Source organism: Megascapheus bottae, chromosome 15 (genome assembly GCF_031878675.1).
Source record: "Megascapheus bottae isolate mThoBot1 chromosome 15, mThoBot2.hap1, whole genome shotgun sequence".
NCBI lineage: Eukaryota > Metazoa > Chordata > Mammalia > Rodentia > Geomyidae > Megascapheus > Megascapheus bottae.
Window position 1 is genome coordinate 7076670 of NC_143523.1, and position 21463 is coordinate 7098132.

The following is a 21463-nucleotide window of genomic DNA, read 5'->3' on the forward strand; positions in this document are numbered from 1 at the left end:
ATGTTGAGTTGTTACAGCCGTTGGTATTTTGGGGGCCATGAATGTGCCCCCCTCACACATATTTCTCCCTGTGAGCCATACAGACTGCAACCCCAAGGCACGTAAGGAGCTAGAAAGGTTAAAATAATAATAACAAACTTACATTTTCTCCTGGCAAGTAAAGACATTGCCACTGAAAAGTGACCTACATAGAAAAATGACATGAAGCTGGAGTTAATGACAAGTCAGGCAGAGGGTAGACAATGAGCTCACTGTGGAGAGGACGTGGAGTACAGAAGACTGGAGCTGAACAGAGAAGAGGAGACACTGAATGAGACTGAGTCTGCCAGCACCCAAGCACTGGCTCCATCCCTACTTCCATTTCCTTTCTCTGATTCAATTCAAAGTACAATGTCCCCACCACAACTGGACCCACAATCAAAAAACTCAGTTCCTTTCATGCTAGCCTGTCTCTTCCTGTTAGGTCTGTAATAGCACGACTGATCAGTTGAATGGTGAGGTAAATTGAATGCAATTTCTTGTTCAGAGACCAGAACCATGTCATTGATAAAAATCTTACCCCTGATGAAAATTTCATCTGAATTAAAGAGTTGGAGCCATATGGCCTGGATTCAAACATACGGCATCACTCAGTTGCTATGCATCGTGTGCTAACACTGTGACATGACCTGGAAGGCAACAACTCAGCCTTGAAGATGGCCTCGGAATATAATCCTTCACTTAAAGAGGGCTCCGTCACAGTGAGTCTTCCCCTTCACCCTGGTGCAACCATACACCCATCTCAAATTACGAATGCTGTACATGTTCTGAATGTTGTGTACATGTTCTGACTTTAATAATAAATGCTTATGAGGAAAACGAGATAACGCCAGATGAAAGGATTCACTTAAAGTTACACAGGTATCAAGAACAGAATGGGCCAGTTATCTTGTTGGGATCTGCGTGTGGAGTCAGGCTGACCTTGCACCTGTACTCCTGATGAGAGCTAAGCACACAAGGAGATGAGCTGTCGTGAAAAACAACTTGTACCATGATAAATGACGCCATGCTCACAAACCTTGAGCTGCGTCAACAGTGTTGTAAACTTTCTGGCTTTATCACTTCTTGCTGGACTGTTATGTCTGACACTTGCTTGTTCTTTCGTATGAAAGTAACCCCTGGATGTTTTCTGTTTCTAAGATAGTATATAAGACTGGAACCAAAAATAAACGGGGCTGCAGTCTTAAGCTGCAGTCCTAAGATGCAGTCTAGGCTAAAGTCTTAGGCTGCAGTCTTGAGCTGCAGACCTCCGACCCCATCTGTTTCTTGTCTTCTTTTTCTCACCCTCACTCCCTAAATGAGGAATCCTGCATGGCTGTCAGCTGGTTCTGGCAGTGTCTTGTTGATGAGAGTATGACCAGAGGTTAACCAGTTCCCAGAAGGTGCCAGTGTACTACCAGAAGAGATGAATCTGTTGGTCACAACTTACTACTGAGCCTCCAGAGATCTTTGGGAACTTCAGACATCTGTCCCGCTCTAAGTAAGTCCCACATTATCAGGCACTGTTAGCCGTTTCAACGGGGCAGTCTTCCTTCCTGATAGAACTGAAGAGGCTAAGGAAACCAGCATTGGTTAGTCTTCTGAAAATATCTCAGCAGGTTCCAGATGACGATGGAAGCTCTAACACAAAGCTTCAGTTAAGCTGAAGAAGGGCCAGTGGCTTGTGCCTGTAATCCTAGCTCATCAGGAGGCTGAGATCTAAGAATCATGGCTCAAAAGCCAGCTTGGGCGGGAAAGTCCATGAAACGCTTGCCTCCAATGAACCATAGAAAAAGCCACACGTGCAGGAGCTGTAGCTCAAGTGGTAGAATGCTGGCTTTGAGCAAAAGAACCTCGAGGATAGTGCCCAGGCTCTGAGTTCAAGCCCCAGGACCAGCAAACAACAAAAAAAGGAGACGGAGAAGGAAGAAAAATCCATTTTGCTTCACATATGGTTTACAGAAAACAAATGTTTCAATGTGTTTAAAGAGACGAATGACAAACAAGGCTGAGCACGATATAGATGGAGTTTGTCCCAGCACCACATAGCACAGGATGAAGGTGTCAATAGGACGTCCTCCCGCCATCCCGACCTGCCTGAACCCCATAGAAGTATACATCAAAGGAAGAAGGTGGATGACTGGGCACTCTGGAGTACTTGATGGTCACACAGTTGGTAGAGGAATAGAATTTCAGATATAGACCTTCACAATACTTCCCCAAAGACCGAGACCCTGGAGGTCCATCCAGGAGTTCCACTTCCTCATTTGCACAGGTGAGGCTGTGGGGAAGGAGAAAGAGAAATCCACATGTGGAATTGTCCTCCCTCCAGTCTGCAGTCTCCCTTCACCAGTGATCATGAAAGTCTTGCAAGGCATCGCCAAGAACTTCAAGTTTATGTAAGAGACAGAAACACTGAAGATTTTCCTTCAGGGAGGGAAATAGAGGTAGACTGCAATAGCTGCCTGGGGTGGAGGCATGGAAGGGGATGGGAAGAGGCCAAGATGGACAACTTCCTGGTAGAGTTAGCACCACCAGCAAACGTACTCACACCCTCAGCACTCACTTGAGAGATGGAATTGCCATTGCAATATGTTGACCAGGCTTCACCTCAATGACCCAGACACAGTGTGTTCTTGGCCCAATGTAATTGCCGATCCTTCCCTCATTTTCCCTGATGACGCCCCCACAGTCCCTGTATCCTGCAACAAAAGAAGAATGTGGGGATCATTCTAAACCAGTGTCAGGCTTCACCATTCCTGAACTCCAGCACTGTCATTCTCATAACGTTTTATCAATCAGGCTGGGAACAGGAAGTTGAAACCAACATACCATGTCTACCTGATAGTATCTTCCTATAACAGATTTCAGAAATATCAGGCAGTCATCCTTCCCAGAAAGAATTAACCTGTCAGACAGATGAGAATCCCTCTCACCCTCCAGCCTGAGGAAGGGCCGTACCAGACTGATCAGGAATGCCTCCTGTTCCATGACTGAGATTAAAGATGGAAAAGAAAAGCTCCTTCTGCAGGGATTGTTCTCATGGGGGTGGCTTCATATGTTGAAGAGCAGGTCTTTTCACGGGAAGTTATTTATTGCTTTGCAACCAGAATGCACTTCTCTATGAGTGAGGTGACAGAGAGGGAAAGGTGATATTGCCCATATTTACCTCTTGTTCTCTTTGGTGAATCGTCTTTGTCTGAAAAGATATCAAAACAGAAAAAGCTAAATGAGAAATAAAGGTAGTAAGGGGAAGGCATCAGGTGGGACAGGGAGCTCAGTGTGGAGAGGAGGCTGAGTGCAAAGGACGGTAGCGGAGCATCAGTGAGCTGGCATCACTGCCCCCATCCCAGGGAACAACCCTGGGCTACAGTGAGAAGGCCTGGCTCTCAGTATCCCAGCACTGACTCATTCCTTGTTTTCTTCTTCTTGCTTTTATTCCACTCAAAGCACAGTATCCCTGTGGTGGAGCCAGAGTTACAAAATTCACCTCTCATTTTGTGCATGGCATTCACACTTTGAATACTAAAAGCTCATTGTCTCAGGACAAGTGAAGAAATTGAGTCTTTTTCACTGTGGCTAGCCTGTCACTTTCAATCAACTCTGTCATGACACCAATGACCTATTCAATCTTGAATTAACTTAAGTAAATGCTCTTATCCAGAAGTGTGAACTATCCCATTGTAATCTCACCATTGATAAGAACTTCACCAGAATTAAAATAAAGCCTCCTTTAGCTGCCTCAATCCCTGGTCTTCCCAAGGCTGCTCAAGGCCCGTGCTGTACAACAGGAGTCTCCCCTCAGCTGAAATGTCTGTCAGCTATTCTCAAGAAAGTATGGGGCTGAGAGTTTGGCCTAGTGGTTGAGTGTTTGCCTAGCAACTGTGAAGACCCAGGTTCGATTCCTCGGTATCACATACATAGAAAAAGCCAGAAGAGGTGCTGTGGCTCAAGTGGTAGAGTGCTAGTTAGCCTTCAGAAAGCCCAAGGACAGTGCTCAGGCCCTGAGTTCAAGCTCCAAGACTGGCAAAAACAAAAAAAGGTAAAAATATGCTTTTCCAAATATCATACCTGAAGTACACATCTGTGATTTGTTTGTTAGGTTCTGCATCTTATCAGCAAGGCCACACATCTATTATCTCTTCTGATAGACACCTTAGGAGATGAGAGCAGCCCGCCTCAACAATCGCTAGCTAAAGAAACCTCATATCATTACCATTATTATTCATTATTGTTCCATATTTGACAGAGAAATTACAAGATATGGCCAAACACACACACACACACACACACACACACACACACACACACACACACACACACAGAGAGAGACTTTTATTACCTTTTGGCAACAAACTCTGAGCTTACTTATCCTGCGTTTAACAACATTAGGGACCTGGCCCTGGCCCCAAAGAGGGCCAGTGAGTTCCCTCTTCTGGGCATCATCACTCTGATAGGGACTTCTGTTTATAGCTCCTTCTCACATCAATGCAGCTAGCACCTGACAAAACTCTGTGGTAGTCTCTGAGGCCTGCCAGAGGCCTGGACTCCTCTCTCCTCCTGGGATTCCCACCCTGACATGTCTCTGTCACTGCCCTCAGTCCCACTGCTCAGAACAGCCTGGGGGAACTTCTTAGCCAATCTTAACTCAGGCTTTCCCTGGCTCACTCAAATCTCCCAACCCACCCAATCTTAACCTAAGCCCTTTGAGCAACAAGGAGGCCCTCAGAACACATGTCACAATCAATCCCAGAATATGTTTAAAAATCACCATGGTGTCAGCCCAGTGACATAGGCATTCATCTCTTTGTTCCTAACACCTTTAGCACTAAGAGATATGTGAGACATTTTATATGGAGCAAGAATCTTGTACCCCGTCTAATCTGATGTTTCTTTGTGAGTCCCGAACAAATGACAACGATTCCTCAGGTTGACTAGGGCGCTGAGAGCCCTGGGCAGAGGCCCAGGAGTCATGCATTACCTGCACAGGTCAGCAACACCCAGGCAAGAGCTGCGAAGGCTGTGGACACCCTCATTCTGGACAGCCTGGCTCCTGTGGCTGGGAGAGCTCAGCCCTGCTGCTGTGGCTATAAGGAGACTCTCCTGAAACGTGATCCCTCCCTCCCTGCCTGGAGACACATTGGCCAAGTGGCAGGAAGGAGAGCCTGCCTGGCCACTTGGGTTCTGTAGAAAGATCTGTGACAAGTCACATTTACCATCCTCAGCCAGGCTCCAAGTCTTCTGTCACTGAAATCGGAAAGAATGACCAGTTGTTCCTTCTCCTTTCCACTCCAACCACAGCAATCAGAGGAAGAATCATTGGTTAAATGTAAGCCAATATAATCTCCTGTTTAAGGATCTCTCTGGCCTTGGCTAAGTTTATAGCATTTCTCTTCTGTGCCCATCAGAATACTCACCACACCTAGGAGGTGAAGAGGCCAGAGACAGGTAAACAACTGAGATCAAGACATCAAGACACTTCTCATAGCCAGCAGGCATTTATAGCAGAACCAGAGTGAGGTCCTGACTGTGTAATCTCTTCACAGTCTCTCTGAAGGCCACTCTAGAGCAATGCCACGGAAATGAGCTCTGCTGCTGCTCAGTGTTTGAGTGGAAACAAGAGCGTGGCAGTGGGAGCAGTTACTGGAGGAATGTCCAGATGGAAGAATGTGTAGATTTATCATACTAGTACCTATATGACTCATTTCCACGGTCATCACTGTTTCAAGACAAACGGCAGGACATATCCTGTGACTCAGTTCCTCAAAAGCGTCTACACAGAGCTAGCTCCCTTCTGGCCCACCATGCCACTACTTATCCTCACAAGAATTCCAAACACATGTGTACACACAGACTTGTCCATGAATGTCCACAGTAGCTTTCTTACAGAAGCTTCAAGTGGAATGAACCCAGATGTCCATCTAAAGATGAGTAAATAAAATGTGGTATTGAAACTGGGGTCCAAACTTTTCTGTGCGAGAGAGGTATGCCTAATGATTAAACAGTCCTGGTCAAAATATGGCCTAACTGATCAATATTTCAGGAATTACAGAGAACTTGTCAACACTGGTCCAAATACGTAGGTCCTTGTTGCCTACTGGCTTTGTCCTGAGGATGCTCTATTGTTCTCGGGGTCCCTTGTCACAAAGATTAGCCTCATTACTGCCAGCCTCCCCAGGGATTGCAAAATGACTATCGAGAGAACCATAGAGCAGAGTCACAGACAAATAGGAAGCAGAGATGTCAAACGCTTTTTTCCTGCCCATAGTTAATTTGTGAATTCAAGGCAGCTTTCAAGCACCTCTTGTAGTAAGTTGGTCCTTACAACAGAATATTGTTCGGTCCTAGTAGCACAACCTACAATCCCAAGAGAAGGCTACTTATTCCTATTTTCTTTGTGTCTAGACTTTACGAAGACTCACAGGAAGGAACATTCTAAGTACAGGAAGGATGCCCATTCCTAAGTCTCCTGCCTCGTCTGGTTGTGGTGGGACCAACAGAATCAGGTCTGGCTTGCCTGGCGCCATCTTCATGCTAGGCTGATTCAGGAAGTTGTTGCTTAAAGATAAGGATAACCACAGTCAACACCTTTCCTCATTAATCTGATCAAGTCTCTGGACTGTGTCAGCCTACAGAAAGTTAAGAGGCTCTGTAGCTTGTTGTCCAGGAAACTAAGAGCCTGTGAACACAGGTATTTTGTCAGCCATGGGCTCGGTTTGGAGGTACTTTGTGGGAGGTGGGTGGGTCTCGGGAGCATGCATTTACAGGTCCCTCTCGAGATTACAGGACAACAACACAATACCCAGCTCTGCTGCAGGAAGCCAGAGCATAAGGATAACATTTTTAAATGAAGACAAGTCTTCTAGCTTTTCATTTTCAGAATTTCAAATTTGTCTCTTATTTCAGAATTTCAGTATCATTATTACATTTTTCATAGTCTGCTTTGTCTTCTTATTTCGTTAAGCTTTTCATCTGAATGTTCTTGGGATTCATTTATGTCATCTTTCTTCATTTTTTTTGGTGGGGGGGGTGCAGGTCATGGGGCTTGGACTCTGGGCCTGGGTACTGTCTTTGAGCTCTTCTGCTCAAGGCTACCACCCTGCCCCTTGAGCCACAGATTCACTTCCCATTTTCTAGTGATTTCTTGGTGATAAGAATCTCATGTTCTTAGTGCAAGGGCTGGCTTTGAACCATGATCCTCAGATTTCAGCCTCCTGAACAGCTAGAATTACAGGTGTGAGCCACCTCACCTGGCTGCATTCTTATAATGTGGATCTTATTTTGCTCTTCTCATAGCTTTTTTAAGGGAGTTGTGCATATAGAAAATTCATTTTTGTTTTGTTTTGTTTCATTCACTTTGGTGTTAAGGCTAAAATCCCAGCCTGCACATGCCAGAGACTTCTTGATCACTCTGCGATATGCCCGTATATATGAAGACGTCCAAGTAAAGAAAACAAATTTTGACTTAGCTAAGGAAATTTTTTATTTTATTTGAGAGGTTGGTAGGCACAAGTAGAAAATTCTAGTCATGGGACCAGGGGAAAAGGGATCTTGTTTTCTAGGGAGGAGCTCAGAGGCTGCAGGAACTCAGGCATGGAGTGAGCAGTCTGTCTTCAGAAGTTTTCGGAAATGCGCTTTCCCATGCCAGATCACCATCAGAAGCATTCCCAAAGGATGTCTCTGCTTTTCACTGTTGCCCTGAGGGATGAATCAGAGCTTAGAGTCTTAAAGGAAGCTTAACTAAAGCTTAAATAGGCCAATTAATTCTAAGACCATAGAATCCTATCTTTTAAGAGGAAAAAAATAGAGGGTGTATATGGGAGATTGTCTTAGATCGTTCTAGGAAATGGAGATATCATCCCCATCTTCTCAAGGATAACTTGAGAAGGATAACTTTTTGTGGCGAGCCATTCCAAAAGAACACAAAGAGAGGGAGGATTTCCTTCTTACTCCTGTTTCCCAATATCACAGTGCTCATATGAAGTGTAATATTGCCAGTATGAATATGTCTACCATAGAGGTGTTACAGGATCAACTCTACTTTGTATGCCACTCAGCTCTGAGTAACACCTAGCTAAGCTCAAGACAAGTTAACAACATTAGAAGACAACATCCCCCATTCAGTCGCATCTTTGTGCTAGCCTGTCCTGCCTTCAATACTCTTATTTCTTTTCCTGACAAAGGAACCATCCTGGGCTGTGCAGACTCCAAGAGGCCTCATCTCCTGGGACAGTCTATGTAGAGATATCTTATTTCCCTGCCTTGTGAGGCTAGGCAGATGGAAGGCTGCAGAAGGCTCCCTGGGGCTATTAGAGTGGTGGTGGGGGGATGTAGTTAGAATGGAGCTTTGAAACGTTGGACTGGAAAGGGGGATATAGAGTTTGTGAAGGCTGCTTCAGTCGCCACATTGTTTTGGGCTATGTGTGAGTCGCTAGTACATGCATCTCCTCGCGCCATTTAAATTCCTACTCAAATGCACACAAGGAGACAAAAACGATGAAATAATACTGTCACACTTACCCTTTCTCCTGGCAGGTAAACGAATTGAAGCTGAGACATTGCCTGCATGGAAGCTGAAGTTACTAATGGGTCAGGGGCATGTGGTGCTCACTGAGTTCACTTTGCAGAAGAGCCTGAATGCAAAGGGAGAGGAGGGGCCGGGAGTTTGGCCTAATGGTAGACTGCTTGCCTAGCATGCACGAAGACCGGGGTTTGATTCCTCGGTACCACATACATAGAAAAAAGCCAGAAGTGGATCTGAGGCTCAAGTGATAGAGCTCTAGCCTTGAGAAAGTCCAAGGACAGTGCTCAGGCCCTGAGCTCAAGCCCAGACCTGGCAAAAAAATGTACATATATATATTATCAAGTTAATGTTGGAACAAACTGAATACAATGCTGTAGTGAGAAGATATTCTGGGACCCAATTGCAATACTTGAGATGCTCCAAATGGATGCCTATACAGCCCATGAGTGAGATGCCAGCCTGGCTCTTCCTCATTCTCCATTACGAAGAATTATGGTTTAAGACCCAGGTGACCCTGTGTCTGACACTTAATACTTAGTAATTGTGTGGCCATGAGAAAGTCAATTACTCTTTCTAAGCCTGTTCTTCCTCTGTATGAAGACAATTCCAACCATATAGGGATCTTTTCTCCTTCCTTTAGTCTCTCATCTCTGTATCTCTGTCTCTGTCTCTTCGTCTATCTCTCTCCTTTCCGTCTCTCTCTACAGGTTTTGGCTGTGACCTTCCCACCTATGTTTGCTGTGTAGCTGTGATTACAGGTATGTGGTCCACAACTTGCAATGTGGATAGAGCTCTTTTCACATTTCTTTTTGAGAAATAATCACTATCAAAAAGTCCTAACATATTGGTTACAGTGCCACACAATATTCATTCTCTGCCCCATTTCATGTATAAATGCATGGATATATTCAAATATGATGTTATAAGACAACTAAAGGTAAAGGATTTTATATTGTGAGGATCATATGTCCATCATCTAGGTTAAAGGAGTAACTATTTAATAAACTACCTAACCCCAAGCCCTATTATATTGAAAGGCTAGGCCAAGACTTTTCAATACAATAAGAGGACATGTGTATGTTTCTAGAGAAGATCACAGGATCACACTGAATCTTCTAAACCCAGTGGTGGCTCACTGGAACATTTCTACAAGGAGGGGAAGACAACATTAGCAGAAAGCCCTCCCCTACCTACCTTTTGAAGAAAGAGGGAAATAGGCATCGATGAGGGTAGGGTAGGAGAATAGGTGGCATTTTTGATGTATGAGATAGTTAAATGTTTGGAAAATGGTTTATACACAAAAGAGATGTCTTGACAAATTTTCCAAAGATGAAACCATGTAAAAAGTTTGTCGGATGCTTCCTTTTCACTCCCACAGGTGAGACTGTTGGGATGAAAGAAAAGGCACATGTGAACATTTAGAATCGTGTTCCCCTTGGCCTCAACTAATGCCTGGAAATCATGCCATACAGCTTTGCTTGCAGATAAGAAAGGGCCAGGGAAGAAATCTCCCCATTCTTCTCTAGAGAGCCATCCTGGACTCTCTCCCTACCCTATTACTCTTGACAATTTACCGGGGCTGTGACCCCTCACAGGTTCCACGGTGTTAATGATCCATGAAGCTCTGTCTATGCCTCTGATTCCCACACACACGGGGATGTAAATTTTTAAGACTAAACTCCACATAAGGTCTCCAGGAACATTGAACAGTGGTACGTTTCCTTGTTTATGGCCTCAGTGAGAGGTTGAAAAGAAACCTGGATAGGACTGAGTCATTGGTGGCTTCTCCTTTCCGTTGGCAGATGAGGCATAAAGGGAAACAGTGTGGTCCAGGCACCACAACTCTGGGCAGAAGAGAGAGAACAAGAGGTATCCATCCCTTGATAGACATAGGTGCTCTCAGACCCAGGAGGTCTCGTTACTTCTTTCCACACTCTGCTCTCTCATCATAATCCTTTTGCCTCTGTCTTTATGTACCCACCTCCAAGTTTTATGCTTAGAAAGTCAGAACCTCACATGGAGATGACAGGATAAGTGGGAATCCCCAGCCCTGGGGAATATGTGTAGCCTTTATGCTAGATATGCTCTTGACCAAGGCTGGTTCCTCTTCAGTGCTAAAGATAGATTGAAAAGCACAGAGACCAATAGAGGGGCAATTTCATAATAGTTCATACTGTGACATTGGGTGAAAAAGGAAATGCCTACTTCTTTAGTCTATAACTTCTCATAAATCTCCTCTTATGTGCACAAACCTGGTTTTCCCTATGACAAGAGTTTTTCTGTTTTCAGAATTCCTGTGTCAAAACTTAGTAGCAGAAGCAGCTTTGCTCTGGATTTAACAGCTCTAAGCTTTTCGTTTCCACCCACAGAACACTTCCGTAGCCTAAAAGTTGGTTTTATTCCTGCCCTCAGTCTGGAGGAGCAGGGGTCCTTTGCCACAATTCACACCACTGTAGTCTAGTACTGTGAGCTGTACTTAGCTCTGGTCTGGAGCAGCAGGTATGTCCCATGTTAAAATGGTGAACATGTGTGGCATGCAGTAGTGAACTGAGTAACTCTCCCTTGGTTCCATAACTGCATTCCCTTCCCTGCCTGCCTGCCTTTTTTCCTTTTCTTCTTCCTTCTGTTCACACTCCCTTCCCTTCTTCCTTTCCCTCCCTCCTTCATTTTCTTCCATCCTCACTCCTTCTTATTCTCCTTTCTTCCCACTTCCCTCTTCATTCAAGAATTAATCCTTGAATCCCATGGGGGAATCTGATCACATATTCTGTTACAGAGAAATGATTATTGTTAAATGAAATAACACAAACGGCCTATATATTGCTTCATTCTATTTCTATGCAATATCCACAACAGGCAAATCCCTGAAGTGGAAAGCAGGGTAGACATTGCCAAGGAATGGGGAGAAGGGAGAGCAGGGATGATTCTCTAAGTTACTGGTGTTCTTCTGGGGAGATGAAAACATTCTGAAACTAGAAAGAAGTACTAGACGCGTGGCATTACTAAGATAATGAATGCCATTACATTATACAATTGCATTTTATATGTATTTCAAGTGCTTAAAAATAAGATTATATGTTTGATACTCACAGAGTCCATATGGAGAGTGAACTGAAATGCCAAGGAGAAATCCTCTCTCAACAACTACAAGGTCAACAAACAAACCCACAATGACCCACACTCACCTGTGGATGGGAAATGCCAGGACGTCCCCTGATGGTTTCCGATGGACATTCCAGACACAGATGATTCTGGGGCCAAAGGAACTGAGGTACCTGCCTGAATAATGGGTGAGGTGGTCACCGCAGTCACTGGGCCCTGCAGACAGAGAAGAGCATGTGGGGGGAGGAGAGGGGACTAGAATGATACTAGCCCATTCCTCGTGGACGTTCCAAGACCAACTTAGTTCCTGTTTGAAAAGTGCAAGGCCTAAACCTGGCATTTAATAATCATGAAGTCAATCACTTAAAGTGTTCACATCATGAGGCAACCTCCCTTCTCCACTCCAGTCACATCCCCGATCTGCCTGCAATGCTCCCATTCCACCCTCTACTCCAGGTGTCCAGGTGTTCAGGGGAGGTTCTGACCGCCTACGACCCTGGCTGCATGAAGGGGTGCTGCTTCTCCTGTCTCCTGAGACTCAGAGGGTGCCAGGCACTCCCAGGGCATGGAGGAGCTACGAGTGGAGTGGGGAGAGGAGAAGAACTGGGGGAGGATCCCTAAGAGGTAGTACAGGGGGGTGTGGGGTGGTGAAGGCTGAGATGCTCGAGTTATTTTTGACCTTGAAAATAACCCAGGAACCTAAATGGCCAGCTGAGTCATTGGGACTCTGATTGCAAAACACATATTCACGAATCCAGGAAAAGGTGAAATTATTTTGACCATGCTTACCTTTGTTCTTTCTTGATGTTTCAATGTCCCCTGAAAATGCACCAAGGGAGAAAAATAAAATGAAAATGGGAAGTTACTAATGCATAAAGGCTTGAAAATGAAAAGTGGATGCCATACGGAAGAGAAGACAGAGGGAACTGAGCAGAGCAGAAGTACTATCGTCCCTGTTGCTAGGACTCTCACAGAGAGAAGACGTGTCCCTCTGTGGAACGTCCAATTTAACCCCTACTTCCTTTTTTGTACACAAACAAAAATCCACTTAGTTAAAATATAATCTTCCCAGTTTGAGATACAGGCAGAAAAATGAGCTCTAACCAAGATGGCCTAATTTGGAAATAATTTATCTGAAATATGTATAATTTTCAGTACTTGGCATCCTGTGTCCCAGGAAACCCATTCTATCCTAGACAAAGCAGGAATTTGATTATCCTAATTCTGTCTTGAATATTTTATGGTGAAATGAACAATCAATTTAATGTTATAGTAAATTCATTTGAAGAGAAATCTTCATTTGAGGAGAAATGGATATCCAAAATCTATAGAGGTTTCACTATTACCAAGAACTGTGCTAAGCACATGGGTTCCAAGAGCTCAGGTTGTAAAGACATAGCATCCTGCCAAGTGCCTGTGGCTCACGCCTGTAATCTTAGTTACTCGGGAGGCTGAGATCTGAGGACTGAAGTTCAAAGCCAGCTCAGGCATGGAAGTCTGTGAGACTCTTATCTCCAATTAATCACCAGAAAACTAGAAGTGGTGCAGTGGCTCAAAGTGGTGGAATGCTAGCCTGGAGCTGAAGAGCTCAGAGACAGTGCCCAGGCCCAGGGTTTAAACCCCAAGACTCACAACCAACAACAACAACAACAAAAGACACAGTATCTCGTGACTACCTGGACACTGCCCGACATGGGTGTTTCTCTTCCTAGGTGTTGCAGAGAACTGAACACAGCTCTGGCCAAAGTCTTTATCCACCTTAGAACTACATGGCTTGAAGTCATTTACCCTCCCTCTGCTTCTCAGAATTCTCATCTGTAAAGTGAGTACCATAATGCTAAAAGATGAAATTAGCAGCCTATCTTAAATATTTAATATAGTAGCTTGAGTACCCTAACTGCTAAAGGGAGTCATGTGCTTGTTACAATTACTTACTACCTGTTTAGTGTTACCGGGTTGTACCTTCAATTTATCAGCAAGGAAACTGGATGTTTGCTTGTTGGTTTCCTGTGTTTCTAGGTAACCTAGGCTGGCTTTAAATTTGTAATCTGGTTCAGAATTCCCTAGTGCTGGGATTATAGGTGAGCATTACCACATCTTGCACAAGAAACAAAGTTTCAAAAACATAACTATTTCTGTCTGCACTTGGCAACTCCATACCAGACCAAGGCTCTAACTCCTATTGTTTTGACTTCTCTGATATACATTGCTTGTATTTGATGGGATCCACTGCAATCACACAGCGTAAACACTCTAAAAAGACACTGGGACTTAAGTGCTGCACACTCGAAGGCTCATCTCCCTCCCATCAGCCATAGCCACAGGACAGTGCATTTATGCGAAGAACTGGAGCAGCAATCCTAAGGTTTCTACGAAATGTCTTGCAGCTTTAGATGGTTAGTTATTCTCTAAGCAACTATGTTCACAGACTCAAAGGAAAGCAAGGGGACTGAAAAGGATCCTGCAGCCCATCTACCTGGGGAGTTACCATAAGCATATGCACTGAAGAGTGTAGCTTGGTGTCCGGGATTGCTGGAGTATGAAACAGTGATGCGATTAGACAGATGTCTATAGTTGAAAGACATGTTTTGGCACACTCTTGCAAAGGACTTGTCCTCGAAAGGACAGTTCAGAAGTTCCATGAACTCGCTGCCACAGGTGAGGTTGTGGGACCTGAGGAAAAGGCGGAGTCACTCACTCACTGTCCATAGTCAAGGACGCAGATAGAATGAGCCTTACTTGAGAAGGAACGCTGGTATGGATGAAGGAAGGAAAGGCCACCAGCTCTTCTGACACACTCAGAATGCACCAAGGACCTCCTCAACCCCGGAAAGTCTCCCCAGAACCAGGCTGCATTGATTTCCAGGTGTCCCAGGATCCTGGTTCCAACCCTGCAGTTTCAATCCTAGGAATTAAAGGTGTCTGGGACCCCACAAGTATCAGAATGCATCCAACCCGATGAGGTGCAGATTCCACAGCAGGTAAGGGGACTCGGACTTAGTCCTTGGTTCCCTCCCTTCCTACCTGCCTCTCCTCTGAAAGGTGAGGCAGAAGATGGTACGGCTTGACACACTTCTAGCCTATGCTTGGCCATTTTGACCCAGGGCAGAGGAGAGGAGGTCCCAGCTCCTCTAGCAAAAGAGCATTCGTACATGGGGGACACTCAGTTCTGAGGTTCCCACATGCCCCTTCTCCCCATACTTTTCAATGATTGAGCTTTTACTCTACCTCCCCAGTCCCTGCTCTCCTCACATGCAGGGGATGGGGCTGTCGTTCTTGGTAGAACAAGACATTCCAAGGATGTGTCACTCGGACACTCACAGTTCCCTTTACACTCGTACTGCCCTGCTGGCTTTAGTCCTTCCTCAGAAGCAAAGACAGTAAGAGCCCGTCAGTGTGTGGAAAGTGGAAATATTCAGAATGGTCTATCCCACAAAGACCTGGAGAAGTGGTAATACGGGAAATGCCCAACTCTTCCACCCTGTGGGCCTTTACTCAACCTCATTGGAATCTCTTACCCCACCTCGATCAACTGCAACACCTTCACTTTTAGAACACCTGGGTGGGAGCCGGCTGGGTTGAGAGCCTGAACCCTGTATTTGGGCAGCCTCTCCAAAGATGACTTTAGCTCACAGAGTACTTATCTAATCTGTTGTGGGTCTCAACCCCAGACGCTCTGGAAAATGGGGCAGTGGGGATTAGGGACAACGATTCTGTCATCTGTGACCCCCCCCCCCACCGTTCTTTTCTGCTCAGCTTATAGAACTGATAGGAGAAGCATGGTTTCCCTACAAAAATCTCAGAACAGACTGATGGATGCACTGGGAATGTTGCCTACAGTTGTATCATTTTATCTATGTATTCAATCACTCACGTTAAAAAAATTCCTTAGCTTTAAAGTTAGAGCTTTTCTTCTGGTGGACACATAAATAACCTTAAGCAATGGTAAGTTTTGGGGTTTGAATTACATGTAGAGACTTCCAAGGGGAGGGAGGGAGGGAGGGGGGAGGGAGGGAGGGAGGGGGGAGGGAGGGAGGGAGGGAGGGAGGGAGGGAGGGAGAGAGAGAGAGAGAGAGAGAGAGAGAGAGAGAGAGAGAGAGAGAAAGAGAGCAACAAGGCACATGCATGTGGTAGGAACTGAAAGACACATTCAGACAGAGGAGATCGAATAGAAGGAACTGCTAAACCATCTCTCTCAGAGAGGTTAGTTACTCTCCCTCTGCTCCCAAACGATGCCCATGTCACCAATGAGGACACTAAGAAGCAGACAGAGGGAGAGTAAGGTCCCCTCCCACAGTGGGGCACAATTTGAAATAGCTTTCATCCAATCATGAAAGGTACTTCAAAGCCATACTAAACGACTGGAGGATTTTCAGTGCAAACTGATTCCGACTCTGTTTAAATGCTGGCTGTGAGTGATGGGAAGAGGCCGGTGTGGACTGTTCCTGGAGCTAGAGCAATGTCTGTGAGGAGAACTCCCAACCTTGGCACTCACATGAAGAAAGGCAAAGCCAGCAAGCCCTGCTGAGTTGGCTTTATGAGGATGCTCCACACAGAGGGAACTGTTCCTGAGCGAGGTGAACCAGCCTGAGGGGTCTGTGGAGAGGCTGTCACATTCACCTGGATCTGCAAACAGAAGGAGAGGCACTCCAGGACAGCTCCAGGTCCGGGACGGGCCTAATTCCCTTGTTTATTCTTCTCACATCTCGGTCCTTGGGAACTACCCGCAGCATAGAGAATCTAAGTCTGATGATGCCACAGACTTGTGCTCTTATGTTTCATTCTTCTCAGAGACATTGAAGGGATTCTACTTGAGCTTTGAAGCCAAGTTCACCACTGATCATTGGAAAATAGAAGTGATATAAAAGCTCGAACTTGAAACATCATGTATTTTCTCAGCAGGACCAGACAGCAGAACAGGAAGCCAGCAGCAACACGTCATTGATGTTTCCTGGCTTTCTCTTCCTAGGACAGACCAAAGGTAGGACAATGGACTTGTTTTGCCTCCATTGAGGCCAAACCCTTCTGCAAATGAGCCTCTACCTCTTGGTAAGGACACACCAGAAAGTTATCATTACTGTCAGGGATGCTCTCTGAGTCCAGATTTCATGATGAGAATGGAAATAACAATTTCAATAGGAGATGCTCTAGGAGCAGCTATGTTCACATTTGTACAGATGTCTACAGTAGCTCACACATCCTAAATACTTGATAAGAGAGTTTACCAGGCCCTGCAAGATAAGGAAGCCTCCCTTTCCTCCATGGAGCATGCACTCTCCCTGCCTTTAATGCTTTCTTGCCGGGTGCATCCTCCTGTGACAGAGGCTTTGTTAAAGCACTGGGTCTCCATCCTGCCTATTGTGTGTGACTGGAAACCAGGGAGAGCGGAGAGAACTCCCTGTGGCCATGTGGCTTTAGGTAGTAAAGAAGGCACTCAGGAAAGGGGGTGTGGAAGGGGTGTTAGGGGTTCTGATGGTAAGGAAATATCAAAGTGTTTTGATCAAGGTTTGTCTCTCTCAGGTACATATGCAACTCTGTGAGCCACTGAGAATTCACATGTTCTCGGCATGATGGGAGGATACGAAAGGGACAGCCAACAGCCCCAGAGTCCCAGGCCCTCCCAATTAATTAATTAAAATAAATAAAATAAATAGGCATACAAGCCTGAGTTTGTCCTTGGAGCTACAGATGGTCATATATAAAATGAGTATTCAAAAAGAGACTATGCCTTGGAATTTATCCAAGGATTACAAACCAGGATCCAGTAAAGCCACAAGCACAACTGTGTTTGGTTGTATTCATCACAGCCAAGGTATAGAATCAGCTCTGATGCCCCGCAATGGATGAATGGCTCAAGGATATGTAATACACACACACACACACACACACACACACACACACACAATGGTGAATTTTACTCATCAATTAGAAAGAATGATCTCGTGCAAAGAAATGGAAAACCCTGGAAAATAGTGTTAAGTGAAGTAAGTCAGACCCAGAGAGAGCAATAGTGTAATCCCTTAGAAAGGCAAAGTCAAACTTCAACAAAATATACACTAGAGAATCAGATACTGGAAAGGGATGGGGTGGGATTATGGGGAGAGGGGCTGACAAATGAAGACAAGAAGGGAGGGGTGAGTACAGTCAAGAATGCAGTGTGTATTCTATAAAATTAAGAGAAGTGAGGGAAGGGATGGATTGGGAGAGATGGACGAGAATATTGAGAAGGGTAACATTGGTCAAGATGCCTTGTTCTCATAAACTACTTCATCGAATGGCAACTCCTTTGTATAACTACTTAAAGATAATAGACATTAATAATTGGGGGTTAGGGGGACAACAGAAGCTAGCATGTCACCCTGTGCATTTTCCTCAGCTATTCTGAAGGTTGAAGAAGGAAAATCACAAACTGTAGGCCAGACTCGAAAACAGAGCAAGGATTCTATTCTGTTAGATGATCGAAAATAATTATTAATTGGACTGTATGTAAATATCCACACATGTTCACCCACATAAGACTCAAAAAGTCGAAACCAGGGAAATTCTTGATCTTGGTCTTCTCCTTAACTACTTCCGCTGGATTTCCCACATTCATCTTCTGGGCCACACTCCTCATTAGAGCCTCTGGCCACAGTACATAGTTCATTCAAACAGATGGTAAGGGATTTTTTAAATCTTATGAAGCACTTACATCTCAAAAAGCCTGTTTTCAAAATATCCTGAGTGGCCTGGCCCTCAGTCATTCATAAGAAATATTTTGTCATATATCATCTTGAATCTGGGGCTATTTCTGGAATTGATGAGAATGTGGCTTACTAATTCAAAGTTCTGGAATAGCTCATGTTAATAGGTGTTTCATTGGAAATGGTCTCTGTGGTGTTACCATTTCAGTTATCCAAAATTCTACAATCCTCAAGACAGCCTCCTAGATTAGAAGACAAGGATACAATCACAGTCAAGAGTATCATGTCAGCAAGGTACTGGTGGCTCACACCTGTAATCCTAGCTACTCAGGAGGCTGAGCTCTGAGGATTGTGGTTCAAAGCCAGTCCATGTAAGAAAGTCTGCAAGACTTATCTCCAATGAACTACTCAGAAATGGTGCTGTGGCTCAAGTAGTAGAGCGCTAGCCTTGAGCAAAGATACTCAGGGACAGAGCCCAGACCCAGAGTTCAAGCCACAGGATCAGGAAAAAATAAAAGAGATTACCATGTCACTTTGGACCCCACCACTAATGTCATGCTTGCAGTATGGGAAGGGTCACAGGTGAGAAGAAATTTGGCATGATTTAGTAAATCATCTCCCAAGAAAAGGTATTTACCAGCTATGAAAAGTTGCTTTGAGTAAACATGAAATACAAAAAAAAGGACCCTGGCATGGGAGGTGAGTCTGACAGGAACGAAGGTTGTGTCCAGGTAGAAAGCCGGTGGGAGTAAAGGCGGGATGCTGCTGGATTCCAGAATCTACAGTGTGGTACACTCAGCACAGAGGCCAGGGAGAAGAGTAAGAGGAGAGCCAAGTTCGAAAGACTAGATGATGAAGGATTTACAAGACAGCGCCAAGAGCTTAAATTTTATCCGAAAGACATGGAAGAGTACATGGAACAGCGTCCTTCGGGGAGAAACACAGGTGGATTGGAACAGGCCTGTGATGAAGGTTTGTAAGGTGAACAGGAAAAGGTCAACATGGCCTGGACTCTTACACAGGTGTCACAGCACCCTTTGCAAACATACAACCTTGGTACTCACTTGAGGGCGGGAATTTCTACTGCAATACAGTGATCCAGCTTCACTTGAATGGTCCACACACAATTTGGTTTTGGTCCAATATAGTTTAAGATCTTCCCCTCATTTACTCTGAGTAAGCCCCCACAGTTACCACGTCCTGAAACAAGAGAAGAATCTAGCCCATGGGGCTTGAGAGCCTTCTAAAGCAGACACAGGCTGTGCTGTCCACTGGCCTCATAGAGCCCATCCTGCTAACTTTCTATTGACACTGAGCTTCCCCGGGAATGACCTTACAAGACCAGCTTTTGATAGCCTTTTCAGAGATTTACCGGATCCCCCCGAGCCCCTTTAACATACTGCTTGTGTCTGAATGGTTGGAAATAGACAAAATAAATAGCTCCTCACAAGATAGCCCTTTCCATCAATCCCATTACCAGACCGTGAACACAAAGTCAACATAAACATCCCATATTTCTGCCTCCCTGATGGTATTTCACAGGACAGGTTTGAGAGATAGCAAATGAGAACCATACCTCATCCAAATACAAGAAGGAGTTCTCCTAACCATCCCATTCAGGGCTGCCACAGACTTCTATATGGAGTCTGAGGCTAAAAATGTTTTCTTCCCCTAGGATACTTCTGGATGGTGGTCACTCATATTTGATAAGAACTTTCGGTACTGTCTCTGACCACTGAGATGTAAGTCAACCATGGAATGCCACTGTCATGAGGCAGTGTCCCTTCCCAACTCCTGCCCTGTGCTCATGCTTTCTGTCCCACTTTCAGTGCCTTCATGTCTGAAATGGAGGATGGAGCCAAGTTCATCTCTCAAGACTATTCGATTTCAGAGGAGCGACAGGCTGTGGGAAGAGGTGCCTTTCCCAGCTCTTGAGGCTAGGCTGAAGAGAGGACGTAGGGAAATTCCTGGGGCTACATACTGATCGCCAGGGATGAGGAGATGACCCAGGAGCTCTGGATTACTTAGCTATTTAGAAAGGATTTAAGCAGTCAAAACTCATTCTACCTTTTTTGGACAAGAGTCTATCATATCTACCTCATTCACCCCCACCCCCAAAGAGACAGCATTATATCCTTGGATCAGAGTTTTCTCACTGAACTACCTGCCCTCCAACTTGGATATACCTAGTATCAGGATGACAGGAGGGAAAGTGAAAATGATCGTGTTTACCTCTTGTCCTTTTTGGTGGCTCATTTTTATCTGAAAAAAAATACCAACACAGAAAAATAAAATGAGAACTTGAAGTTATTGAGCATAGAGCTGGAGCACTGAACAGCAGGCTCACTGTGGAGAAGAACCTGAAGCCAGAGGAGTGGAACTGAGTCGAGAGGAGGTGGGGTGACTTTCCACACCCCTTTCAGAGATGCCAAGCTCACAGAGGAAAGCAGGCTTATCCCTGTATCCACGCCAAAGACAATGTCCCCATGCTAGTGCCATCGTCAGAAAATTCCAATTCAGATTTGCCATGATATTCTCTTATTCTGAGACTTGAACTATCTTTTTTTGAGCATGAAAATAAATCTTTGTTTTCAGTCATTACCCAGCAATAAAGGTTCACAGTTTAGCTCTTGATACAAAGTGAACTAAGAGGCAAATTCACATCCATCAGATAGAAGTAATGGACCAAATATTTCAAGTTTAAGTTACCTTCAAGCTTGCAGCATACCAAATACTGCTGTGTGTTCTCTGGTGACGATGGCTGACAGCTAATACAACTTGTTTTTTAATAGATAATTTCTAAAAGATTCCTAGATATCAAGGGGTTTGTAAATATGTTACATGTTCAGAAATGAAGTAGATACTGATTTAAGAGTACATATGCTGCAATCTCAGATGGAGTCAACAGCACATATGGACTAAATTCATACTTGCCTCTGAGTAGTAAGTATGTCTGCAGATTATAAATAGACAATAGCACCAGTGTAGGACATGCTGAACATCATATGTTCATCCCTGTAAAGAGAGCACGAGCAGGAAGCACTTCCACTACCACCTACCTTTTTTAAATGCATAGTAATGTAATTCAAAAAAGTGGGTGGATGCTTTGGGTCTCTGGAATATCTGATGGCCAGAT

At 44.7% G+C, this 21463-nt stretch overlaps 1 protein-coding gene and 1 long non-coding RNA gene across 2 annotated transcripts in view; both read right to left on the reverse strand.

Annotated features, from left to right (window-relative positions):
- Positions 1–21463, reverse strand: part of LOC150053734 (scavenger receptor cysteine-rich domain-containing protein DMBT1-like) — a 160458-nt gene that overhangs the window by 88091 nt on the left and 50904 nt on the right. The gene's annotated exons all lie outside the window — the stretch shown is intronic.
- Positions 7527–11851, reverse strand: LOC150053737 (uncharacterized). The gene is made up of 3 exons (XR_016537785.1): positions 11728–11851; positions 9737–9926; positions 7527–7716 (listed from the first exon to the last, which is right to left on the reverse strand). It is a non-coding gene; the product is annotated as an uncharacterized LOC150053737 (long non-coding RNA).